Source organism: Equus przewalskii, chromosome 4, assembly GCF_037783145.1.
Source record: "Equus przewalskii isolate Varuska chromosome 4, EquPr2, whole genome shotgun sequence".
Lineage (NCBI taxonomy): Eukaryota > Metazoa > Chordata > Mammalia > Perissodactyla > Equidae > Equus > Equus przewalskii.
In genome coordinates this window covers 31,455,498-31,468,328 of record NC_091834.1, presented here as the reverse complement: position 1 = coordinate 31,468,328, position 12,831 = coordinate 31,455,498, and positions in this window count along the sequence as shown.

Here is a 12,831-nt window from a genome sequence, read left to right as displayed (position 1 = left end):
GGCATCTTGAAATTCAGTGGAATTGCCACCACATCCCTCTCCTGCCACACACACACACACACCTACTTGTAAATACATACACACAAAGCAACACAACCAGAGCTGCTGCTTTTGAACAAAGTATTGTTTTAAAAACTGTAAGAAGGGCCATGTGTTGATGATTACAAAAGCTAGGTGATGGATACATGGGGCTTCATTATATTTTCGCAACTTTTGAGTATATTTGGAAATTTCAATAATAATAATACTTTTTAACTATTACAGAAAAGAGGGAGAAATTGGAAAGAAAAAGGAGTCACTGGTCCCAAGCAAGTTGGAAATCTAGCATGGCAAATTCCAATAGATTTTGAGGCTTGAGGACAATCCTCTTTGGATGGAGCTCTGTCCTCCGGGCCCACTGAGGTGGCAGCAGCCCTCTGGAACCAAGGAAGTGGCCCCACCCTCTGGACCTACAGAGGAGCTGACCCCCACAGGGACATTCTTCCCTTTTCTTGAAGAAGAATAACACATATTCACAGCCAAAGAGCTCTATTGTCCTGTTTCCTGCCTGTAGAATCCCAGAGGTCCAAAAGCCTTCCCTCCTTTCTTCAATTCTCTATCCCCTTCTATCCGAGCTTGCAGTGTTTCTACAGACAGGTGATTGAATGATCCACAAGTCACACGTCTAATCTCTTTAGCACACCCTTGGTGTTCTCTCCAGAGCATGCTGTCTCATATTTTGCAATATGGATAGGCTGAGAATTTTCCAAATCTTCAAGTTCTGGTTCCTTTTTGTTTATAAAGTCCTTTTTCAGTTTATTTCTTTCCTTTTGCATTTTACTATAAGCAGCAAGGAGAAACTAGGCCGTAAATTCAACATTTTGTTTGGAAAGTTCCTCAGCTAAATATCCAAGTTCACTGCTTAGAGTTCTGCCTTCCACCCAACAGAACACAGTTCAGCTAAATTCTCTGCCACTTTATAAAGTGGATCACCTTTCCTCCAGTTTCCAATAACGTGTTTCTCATTTCTGTCTGAGATTTCAGCAGAAATGCTTTTAATGTTCACGTTTCTACCAACACTTTCCTCAGAGCAGTCTTGGCTTTTTCTATCAAGCACCTCAAAACTCTTTAAGTCTCTACCCATTACGCAGTTCCAAAGCCACTTGCGCTATTTTAGCTATCTGTTACAGCAGCACCCCATTTCTCATTACCAAAACTTGTGTTAGTTTGCTAGGGCTGCTGTTACATAGTACTACAAACTAGATGATTTAAGCAACAAAAATGTACTGTCTTACAGTTCTGGAGGCTGGAAGTCTGAGATCAAGGTGCCTGCAGGGTTGGTTCATTCTGAGGGTTGTGAAGTAGACTCTGTTCCATGAACATGCCTTCATGTTTGGGTGGTGTTCTCCCTGTGTGCATGTCTGTCTTTTCACATGGCGTTCTTTTATAAGGACATCAGTCATACTGGATTAGGGGCCCATCATGCTCCAGTGTGACCTCCTATTAACTAATAACATCTGCAATGACTCTATTTCCAAATAAGGTCACATTCAGAGATACTGGGGGTTAAGACTTAAACATATAAATTTTGGGGGGGACACAATTGAATCCATAACATGGAGGAAATACTTTCTCTCTTAATCTCTTCTCCAAAAAGTAACAGCTGTCCATGGGAGAAGTGCATGTGTGTATTCTACTACGTTTCATGCTTAAAGCACAGGAGTGCTAACGGGTCATACTGGTGAGAATATTGAGAAACAAATCAGGACACAAACCCACTGCAGACCTACAGCAACCCCCTGCAGTATGACCTGGGCACACCATCACTGAGAGCCCAGCCAAGTCCCTGGGACTGCCCCAGACTGAATGACTCAGACTGGGGCAAATACATGGTGGGGATGAGAATGGGTCCACGATTTGTGACTGCTCCCTGTGGATAGGGGCTGGATGCCTGAGGGAGATGGTTGAAATGGATCTGGAGAGCCCATAGACCAGGATCTTTGGGATGAGAGGGAACACATAGGAGGAGACACCCCTCTGTGAAGGGCCCTTCATCCTTTGATGCTATTCCTGTAGGACTCTCACAAAATCCTAGTTAGCAAGCACTTTGGCCTTTTCCCCATGGGATAAACCCTGTGAAAGTTTCCCAAACCTTTACAGAAGAGTCTTGATGAGATGGAAGGAATCAGAGGGTCAGGGAAGGAGAGGCCTCAGTCACTGAGTCACCCATTTTGTTCCTGGCTCTGATGGACTATTTATGAGTGGTGAGGCATGCAGCGAGCCGTGACCCAGTGGGGAGCTGGTAGCAGTGGGGAAATCCATCTGATCCAGAAGCATGCTCAATCCAAGAGAGACTGTAACACTGACCCTTCTGCTTGTGCATATACATTAGCGGAAGCTGGGAGAAGGGGTGGACATCTCAGTTACAAGGTGAGTCAGGCTTGTAATAAATTCCCACTATTTCCTGGAGTCTTTATTTTGTAGAAGAGCAGGGGATGCCTCTCTAAATAAGAGCTGTTTTTTCCCTTCTATTAAAAGGAAATAAGGCTTCTCCTGAATATTTCTTGGGATCTCCAAATTTTAAACTTAGAAAATAGTTTCGGGGTAAAAAAAAATTCACTGACCTTTGGCAAAAAGTTTTCAGTTCGTCTTTGAAAAAGAATTCGTCAAATTAGTACCATACTCATTAAAGAACAACAGCCCAAAAAAAGAAAAAAATCGGAGTAAAAACCATTTCTAGCACTTGGGTGTTTTTGTTTGTTTGTTTGTTTGTTTTGAGGAAGATTAGCCCTGAGCTAACTGCTGCCCATCCTCCTCTTTTTGTTGAGGAAGACTGGCCCTGAGCTAAGATCCATGCCCATCTTCCTCTACTTTATATGTAGGACGCCTTCCACAGCATGGCTTTTGCCAAGTGGTGCCATGTCTGTACCCGGGATCCGAACCGGTGAACCACGGGCTGCCAAAGTGGAACGTGCGCACTTAACTGCTGCACCACCAGACCAGCCCCTGTCTTATTTTCAAAGAGACATTCAATCCACATTGTTGGTTCCAAGCAGAGGACTTAGGACAAGACAAATACATCTTGGCAGTTCTGGGTAAATGACAGAGGGTAATGAGGATGTATTTTAGACTAACATCTAGAAAATGTTGCCAATAAAAGACTTATGGCTTCAATAGTTCTCCTAATATATCAAACTATAGATGTAGGTATACTAAAAAAGAAATTCATTGTCTGAAATTCAAATTGAACAGGGCATCCTGTATTTCATCTGGCAACCTTAAATAGGTGGGAATATCTTTGATAGCTGTGGTTTGGGCTACCCGGTATATCCAGTGATGTGCTGGTAAATGTTTAATATCCAGCTCTCTGGGTAAAACACACAAAACACCTGAAAACCTTGATTCTAAGTCTTTGCTGATTTGTTTTTTGGGGGGTGTTTTTTGGCAAGGAAGGTGGTCCCTGAGCTAACATCTGTGGCAATCCTCTATTTTGTATGTGGGATGCTGCCAAAGCATGGCTTGATGAGTGGTGTGTAGGTTCAAACCTGGGATCTGAACCTGTGAACCCCCAGCCACAGAAGTGGAATGCACGAACTTAACCATGACACAACCAGGCCAGCCCCAAGTGTTTGCTAATTTGCATGGTGTAAATACTCTTAGTGTGGCTGATTTTAAGCTTCCAGGGTGAGGTCATTAAGTGCAAAGTTGGGAAGAGATGTGCCACCCCACATCATCATACAGTATGTGCACCATACAGATACAATACGTTAAATGACCTCAAGAGTAGATAACAAAATGACTGAGATCATTCAGAAGTGATGAGTTTTGAGTATTTAGTATCTTTGTTTTGAATAGATTTTGTTTAATTATAAGCTTTTGTACTTTAAGTTTTAATAATGTCTGGGTTTAACAACTTGGCTTGTAGAATTCCTGAAAATTTAACATTTTGTTCTTGCAAGCTGGTAGGAACTGACTCTAGCTTACCACTAAGAGTGTAAATGTATTTCAGGAAGAAAATAGTTTGCTAAACTCAAAACACTACTTCAGAAGGCATAAGGGAATTTAGAGTGGATTAAAAGAGCAGTATCCTATGTACATTGTAGTATTTTATGTCCTCTGTTTGAACTGTCATAAATTCGAGATGGAAAATATCCATAGTAGTACTACAGAATCCCTAAAATAAGAAGAAATTGATTTCAGCACACTATAAGGTCTTAATGATTTAAAAGGAAAATGGTTCTATTCTAAAGTGGTTTTGCAGAAATAATTCACAGTTGAAGAAGTCCATTATATTTTGATAAACTTTAACAAACTTTCTGCCATATCTGTCAGTAACAATACCTTTTATTATCAAGTGTTGAACATTCTAAGCATATTTGTATTCCCATTGATTTTCCAGAACTACTAAAATCTTTTGCCACACAAAAGTGATGAAAGTTTGTAGTTTATTATTTTGCAATTTAGTTGAGTATTTTGAAACAATTTAGGTGAATTATAAAGCTAAAAATGCAGTACTTGGCACTACCACTAAACCGTGAAGATATAAAACCCCAGGGGTTCCTGGTATAGCAAAGATTGTTCTCGTGACATTTGGAAAATAATTTAGTGCCAGTTAGAAAATGAAAAATTTTGAGGTGCCCAATATTTAGTACCAAGATTTGCAATTCTGAGAAACATGCCAATTTCCTAACCAGTCTTAAAACTTTTTCGTTTGTAATGGCCTTTCTAGTACATCCAGTACATCTTTTCTTACTATATTTTTGAAATACATGACATTAGCGGGGGAAAACACTCCTCAGCTCACATAATTGTTTGACCTGACATTGGTGTCAACAAACGAAATATACAAAGTTAAAACATATCTAGGTCTTTGTCAGTTGAATTTTCTGAAGTTCTGGGGTATCGTCTGTGTGCTGAAAGGCCTATTGTATTTGCTTGTGTTTAAACTAATATTCAATTCATTAACATCACAAATTTAGTTTTTTTTAAGATGTTAAGTTCAACTTAGAGATCTTGGTTTTCCATTTGTAAAAATAATTTTACCTATCTTAAGAAAAATCAAGTGTTCTTTAATTAATATTCCCCTACTAGTTTTAACTCCCCTGAAGAAATAACCTATTCATAAACTTATTTGATTAAATTACCTTAAACTGGTGGTTCTTAAACTTCTGGAGAGTTTATCAGAACACAAATTGCTGACCCCACCGTATAGTTTCTCACCTAAAAGGTCTAGGGTGTGGCCCAAGAACATGCATATCTAACATGTTTCCCGTTGGGCTGATGCTGCTTGTCTGGGGACCACACTTTGAGAACCACTGCCTTAATCCTTTGAAGCAACAAGTACAGATGTAAAGTATCTGACTTTCTAGAACACTTGAAACATCTAATGAGGAGGCCAAACAGGACACATGAGCAAGGTCTTTCTTAGTTTTTAACTCTCGTAAATAAAATTCTCTTAAACCTTCAAATTCATTTTACGAGCTTAATCAAATTCGTCTATACATGCTAAATCAAAAGAGAAAGTGCAATATCAATTACACATTTTGTGTAAACATCGCATGGCTAAAACATCAGATTCTCTAACAAGTCAGGTTTACAAACACCTTAACAAGACGTGCTGGTTTATCTCAGTGAGTACAAAATTTATAATCAGAGTAACCATCTCTGATGGCCTGAGGTCACTAGATTCAAGGTTTTGGACCATAAAATAATTGCTTGTGTGAAAGGAAGACTCAAAAACAAGAACATAAGAAAAGAAAAAGTTTTATTTGCAAACTTTTGCCAAGGAGTCAGATTTTAAAAGAATTGTTCACCAAATAAAAAAATACAACAATATTTTAAGAAAAAAGTTACTAAAATTGATCTGTTCATGCCTGAAAAGCAGCATTTCCCTCCCATGAGATTATTGTGTCTCAAGAGTCATCACTATCTGTAGATGTCAGCCAGGCAAATTTCAGGATCTAATCTGGTTTTGTTAGAAAGTCAGTTTCAACTAGGGCTGGAGAGAGTATCTTTTTAAAAATTACACTTTAAGTAGCATTTTATATTAGATTACATTTTAGATTTTCTTTTTCTAACTGTGGTATATGATGCAGCATTGAGACAAGAGCTCAATTGGTCTTCCTCACTTGTTGATCAGTAATTAGATACCAGGTTGAATTTACCTGAGCTACAGCTGGACATGCCAAACTGTTTCTTATAGTTGCATATGGCCAACAAGGTAAATGGGGGACTTCCAACCCACATTCCAGCTGGCACTTAGTTATGTAACTGCACAACGTCACGGATCCCCTGCGCATCTTCCAGTTTCAATCATATTAAGATTTTATCCTGCTCTTTCTCTTCTTTTATGTCTTGATTTTATTTCATAGATTCCATACCCCCATCTTTTTCAGATTTCTGCTAATTTCTTTCACCAAGGATTCAACTAATGTCTTTACTGCCTGATTGGTTCTAAATTATTTTCCTTTGATCTGGATCCAGATGATTTGTTGGCAATCTTTAATATGCAGAATCAATAATCAAAACCCCATAGCTTTACTGAAAAACTAAACTATAAAGAAAATGGTTCAACATAGCTGCAGCAAAATAATAATCTTATTTTAACTTTTAGAAAAAAATTACTTCTTTGTAACACAATTTAAGAAACCTTCTTGGGGCTGGCCCTGTGGCTGAGTGGTTAAGTTCGCATACTCCACTTTGGTGACCCAGAGTTTCACCAGTTTGGATCCTGTGCACGTACAGGGCTCCACTCATCAGGCCATGCTGAGGTGGCGTCCCACATGCCACAACTAGAAGGGCCCACAACTAAAATATGCAACTATGTACTGGCGGGATTTGGGGAGAAAATCAGGAAAAAAAAGAAGATTGGCAACAGTTGTTAGCTCAGGTGCCAATCTAAAAAAAAAAAAAAAGAAGTATTCTTAATAAATCCAAGTGAAAACACAAGAGTAAAAGTTGAAAGTGTGTCAGATGTCTTAGTCGGCACTTTGATGTTCACTTGGCATTTTTCTTAGAAGGTTTTTATATTTTAGGAGATTCATTATTTTGAAAAGATCACAAGGATTACAACAGCATTTCCAGATACAGTAGAAAAGCTTGCTATGGGGACAGTGCCAAGATGGCAATGCAGGGGGACTCTGAACTCACCTCGTCCCATGGACACAACAAATTTACAACTACTCTTGGAACAATTACCCCTGAGAGAGAATTTAAAACTGGATAAAAAGTACCCCCACAAGAAGGCACAGTGCTGACTGAGGTGGAAGAGGCAGAAACTCCCTTCTAGAGAGAAGAAGGCCACCTTTGAGCCACAGTGCTCCACAGCTGGCCAGGAACAACCTTAAGGTATGAAGCCTTCCCTGGAGGAGTTGGGGATCTGAATAGGGGAACGTTACAACAATAAACAGCTTTTGGATTCAGCATAACTGAGACAAGTATCATAGTAGCTGGCTTTGCTGGCAAAGCCAGCAAATTCACCCATTTCAGAGAGTAATCTAAAATCATCAGAAAGAAAGGTGCACAGTACTTTGGTGAAGAGACTCAATTGGTAGGTTGTGAGTGCATCTCAGTGAGAGGTGAGACCTCCCTAGGGACTGAGACATTGGTGGCAGCCCTTACTGTGACCTAGTACAGCCATGCTGACACAGATGCTGGCAGATGCCATTGGAGCTATTCCCCTGGCCTGTTAGCTGAGGTGTCTGCTTCACCCACTAGAACACCTATTTAATCCAGCTCAGCCAGGGCAGGAAGCCCACCCTAGGGACTGGACTCACCCAACAGCAAGGCCTCGGGCAACTTGTGGGCCAACATAGGTGGGAAGCCTAGAACCTCAGCAGCCAGGTGAGTGGGTCCACATCTGTGGGGCAGAGCATGCATGAGGGGTGGGCCTGCATTGGTGGAGGATGTGGGGCCACTTCAGGGGGGTGATTGGGTCCACTTCAGGGGGTCAGGGTGGATGTACAGGGCAGGACTGTGTTGATAGGGCATGTGGCCCTATGAGCAGTAGGACTATCAGCTGTAGAAGCCTTGTGCTTCTCAAACAGCGACATAAGGGATCAGCCTCACCTTCCAAAGCCTGAAACAATTGTGTGCCCATATGCCTTGGGCCAGCCCCACTTAGCTGCAATACTAAGAAAGCTAACAATAGCTTTGCAGGCCAGAGGCCTACAGCAATTGGAAGCCCCTGAGCCTAGCAACCAACTACAATGGGGGCATACTCACTTAACAGAAAAGTTGCAACAGGAATGTCCTATCAGACCTTGCAGCCAACTGTGCTGGGGCTCCCCATGCCTGATAAAGTCACTGAAGGGACCATAGCAGCTACATGCAGCTGAGCATTACAACTAGCTGGCCAGGGGGACAGCTTAGCCTCCCCAGGCACCTTCAGCAAGGGCAATGCTGCCATAACAGAAGGATACACAAGCCCACACAGGGGACACTTCTAGAACATTTGGAACTGGTGATGAGAGAGAAGCACAATGCTGGGCCTCATAAAGTATCTCTTACCTAACACCACCTCTCCAAGATTGGGAGCTGTAGCTGACCTACTTAATACATAGATATAAGCACAGAGAAAGGGGAAAAATGAGGAGATAAAGGAATATATTACAAATAAGGGTTCAGGACAAAATGCCAGAAAAAGAACTAAATGAAACAGAGATTAACAATCTACCTGACAAAGACTACAAACTAAGAGTCATAAGGATGGTCACTGATCTTGGGAGAAGAATGGATGAACTCAGAATTTCAACAAAGAATTGGAAAATATAAAAAAGAACTAATCAGAAGTGGAGAATACAATACTGGAAATAAAAAATTCACTAGAGGGATTCAAAAGCAGAGTAGATGATACAGAAGAATGATACAGCAAGCTAGACAAAAGAATAGAGGAAATCACCCAAGCTAAACAGATAATAAGGAATTTAAAAGAAGAAGGACACTCTAAGGGACATCTGGGGCAACATCAAGTGCACCAGCATCCATGTTATAGTTGTCCCAGAAGGAGAAGAGAGAGACAAAGGTGTGGAGAATCTATATGAAGAAATAACAGCTGAAAACATTCCTAACCTGAGGAAGGAAACAGGCATCCATGTACCAGAAGCACATAGAGCACCAAACAAATAAACCCAAAAAGGCCCACACGAAGACATATTATAATTAAAATGTCAAGAATTAAAGATAAGGAGAGAATCCTAAAAGCCACAAGAGAAAGGCAACAAGTTATATCCAAAGGAAACCCCATAAGGTTATCAGGTGACTTCTCAGCAGGAATTTTACAGTCTAGAAAGGAGTGGCATGATATATTTAAAGTACTGAAAGGAAAAAACCTGCAGCCAAGAATACTGTACCCAGCAAGTGTATCATTCAGAATGGAAGGAGAGATAAAGAGTCTCCCAGACAAACAAAAATTAAAGGAGTTTATCACCAAGAAACTACCCTTACAAGAAATGCTAAAGGGACTTAGTTAAGTGGAAAAGAGAAGACTACAAACAGGAACAAGAAAATTATCCCAAAAAAAGGCAATAGGGGCCAGCTTGGTGGCATAGTGGTTGAGTGCATGTGCTCTGCTTTGGAGGCCTGGGGTTTGCCAGTTCAGATCCCAGGCACAGACCCACATACTGCTGATCAAGTCATGCTGTGGTGGTGTCCCATATAGAAAATAGAGGAAGATTGGCACAGATGTTAGCTCAGGGAGAATCTTCCTCACCAAAAAAAAAAAAAAAAAAAGGCAATAAAATAACTGGTAAAGGCAAATATACAGCAAAGGTAGCAGATCACCCACCTACGAAGATAATATGAAGGTCAAATGACAGAAGTACTAAAATCATCTATTTCCATGATAAGAGGGCAACAGATACACACACACACACAAAGAGGTTAGCTATGATATCAAAAACATAAAATGTAGGGGCAGGGGAATAAAAGAGTAGAGCTTTTAGCAAGAGGTCAAACTTAAGAGGCCATCAACTTAATATAGATTGCTATATATGTAGGTCATTATATATGAACCTCATGGTAATCACAAACCAGAAATCTATAATAAATACACAAAAAATTAAGAGAAAGGAACCCGAATGTAATACTAAATAAGGCCACCAAACCACAAGGGAAGAGAGCAAGAGATGAAGAAAGGAACAGAGAAGAACTACTAAAACACCCAGAAAAAAGGTAACAAAATGGAAATAAATACATTCTTATCAATAGCTACTTTAAATGTCAATGGATTAAATGCTCCACTCAAAGACATAGGGTGGCCAATTGGATAAAAAAAACAAGAGGCATATATATGCTGCATATAAGAGACACACTTTGGACCTAAAGACATTCAAAAACTGAAAGTGAAGGGATGAAAAAAAATACTTCATACAAATGCAATGAAAAGTAGGCTGGGGTAGCAATACTTATATCAGACAAAATAGACTTTAAAACAAAACTATAAGAAGAGGCAAAGAAGGACGCTACATAATGATAAAGAGAACAATTCAACAAGAGGATATAACAGTGTAAATATCTATGCACCCAACATAGGAGCACTGAAATATATAAAGCAATTATTAAGACATAAAAGGAGAAATAGACAGTAACACAATAATAGTAGGGGACTTTAATACTCTGCTTACCCCAATGGATAGATCATCCAAACAGAAGCTCAATAAGGAAAGATTGGCCTTAAATGACACATTAGACCAGATGGCTTTTATGTATAGAGAACATTCCACCCAAAAACCACAGAATACACATTCTTTTCCAATGCACATGGAACATTCTCCAGAACTGATCACATATTAGGCCACAAAAGAAGTCTCAATAAATTTAAGAAGATTGAAATAATACCAAGCATCTTTTCTAACCACAACAGTATAAAACTGGAAATCAACTACAGGAAGAAAAATCAAAAAAGCCACAAATATGTGGAGATTAAACAAAATTCTACTGAACAACAATTGAGTCAATGAAGAAATCAAAGGAGAAATCAAAAATACCTGGAGACAACTGAAAATGAAAATACAACACACCAAGATTTATGGGATACAGCAAAAGTGGTTCTAAGAGGGAAGTTTATAGCAATACAGTCCTACCTCAACAAATAAGAAAAATCCCAAATACACATTCTAACAGTGCACCTAAAGCAACTTGTAAAAGACAAACAAAACCAAAAATCAGTAGGAGGAAGGAAATAATACAAATCAGAGCAGGAATAAAAGAAACAGAGACTGAAAAAAGCAATAGGAAAAATCAACAAAACTAAGATGGGTTCTTTGAAAAGATAAACAAAATTGACAAACCTTTAGCTAGAATCACAAGAAAAAAAAAGAGAAGGCTCAAGTAAGTAAAATCAGAAATGAAAGAGGAGAAATTACAACAGACACTTCAGAAATGCAAAAGATTATAAAAGAATACTACAAAAAGCTATTTGTCAACAAATTGGATAATCTAGAAGAAATGGATAAATTCTTAGAATCATACAACCTTCCAAAACTGAATCAAGAAGAAATAGAGAATTTGAATACACCAATCAGCAGTAAGGAGATTGAAACAGTAATCAAAAACCTCCCAAAGAATAAAGGTCCAGGACCAGGCAGCTTCCCTGGAAAATTCTACCAAACATTCTAAGAAGGATTAATACCTATCCTTCTCAAACTCTGCCAAAAAATTGAAGAGGAGGTGACACTTCCTAACTCATTCTACAAAACAAACATTACCCTGATACCAAAATCAGACAAGGACAACACACACACACACAAATTACAAGCCAATATCACTGTTGAACATCAATGAAAAAATCCTCAACAAAATACTAGCTAATCAAATACAACAATACATTAAAAAGATCATACACCATGATCAAGTGGGATTTATTCTAGGGATGCAGGGATGGTTCAACATCCACAAATCAATCAATGTGATACATCCCATTAACAAAGTGAAGAATAAAAATCACATGATCATCTCAATAGATGCAGAGAAAGCATTTGACAATATACAGCATCCATTTATGACAAAAACTCTCAATCAAATGGATAGTCAAGAAAAATATCTCAACATAATAAGGGCCATATATCATTCTCAATGGAGAAGAACTGAAAGCTATCCCTCTAAGAACAGGAACCAGACAAGGATGCCCAATTTCATCACTCTTATTTAACATAGTATTGAAAGTCCTAGCCAGAGCGATCAGGCAAGAAAAAGAAATAAAATGGATCCAAATTGGAAAGGAAGAAGTGACACTGTCACTATTTGCAGATGATTTGATTTTATATATAAAAAATGCCAAAGAGGGGCCTGCCCAGTGGCACAGTGGTTAAGTTCATGCATTCTGCTTCAGCAGGCCAGGGTTCAGATTTGGATCCCAGGTTCAGATCCCAGGTGCTGACCTGAGCACTGCTTGTCAAGCCGTGCTGTAGCAGGTGTCCCACATATAAAGTAGAGGAAGATGGGCATGGATGTTAGCTCAGGGCCAGTTTTCCTTAGCAAAAAGAGGAGGATTGGTGGCAGATGTTAGCTCAGGGCTAATCTTCCTCAAAAAAAAAAAACCTAAAGAATTCACCAAAAATCTTTTAGAAATAATAAATGAATATGGTAAAGTTGCAGGATACAAAAATCAGTTGTGTTTCTATACATTAACAGTGAAGTAGCAGAAAAAGAAATTAAGAATACAATCCCATTTACAATTGCAGCAAAAAGAATAAGATACCTAGGAATAAACTTAAGAGTTGAAAGATCTATACACTGAAAACTACAAAATATTGTTGAAATAAATTGAAGAAGGCACAAAGAAATAGAAATATATTCCATGCTCTTGGATTGGAAGAATTAACATAGTTAAAATGTCCACACTTCCTTAGCAAT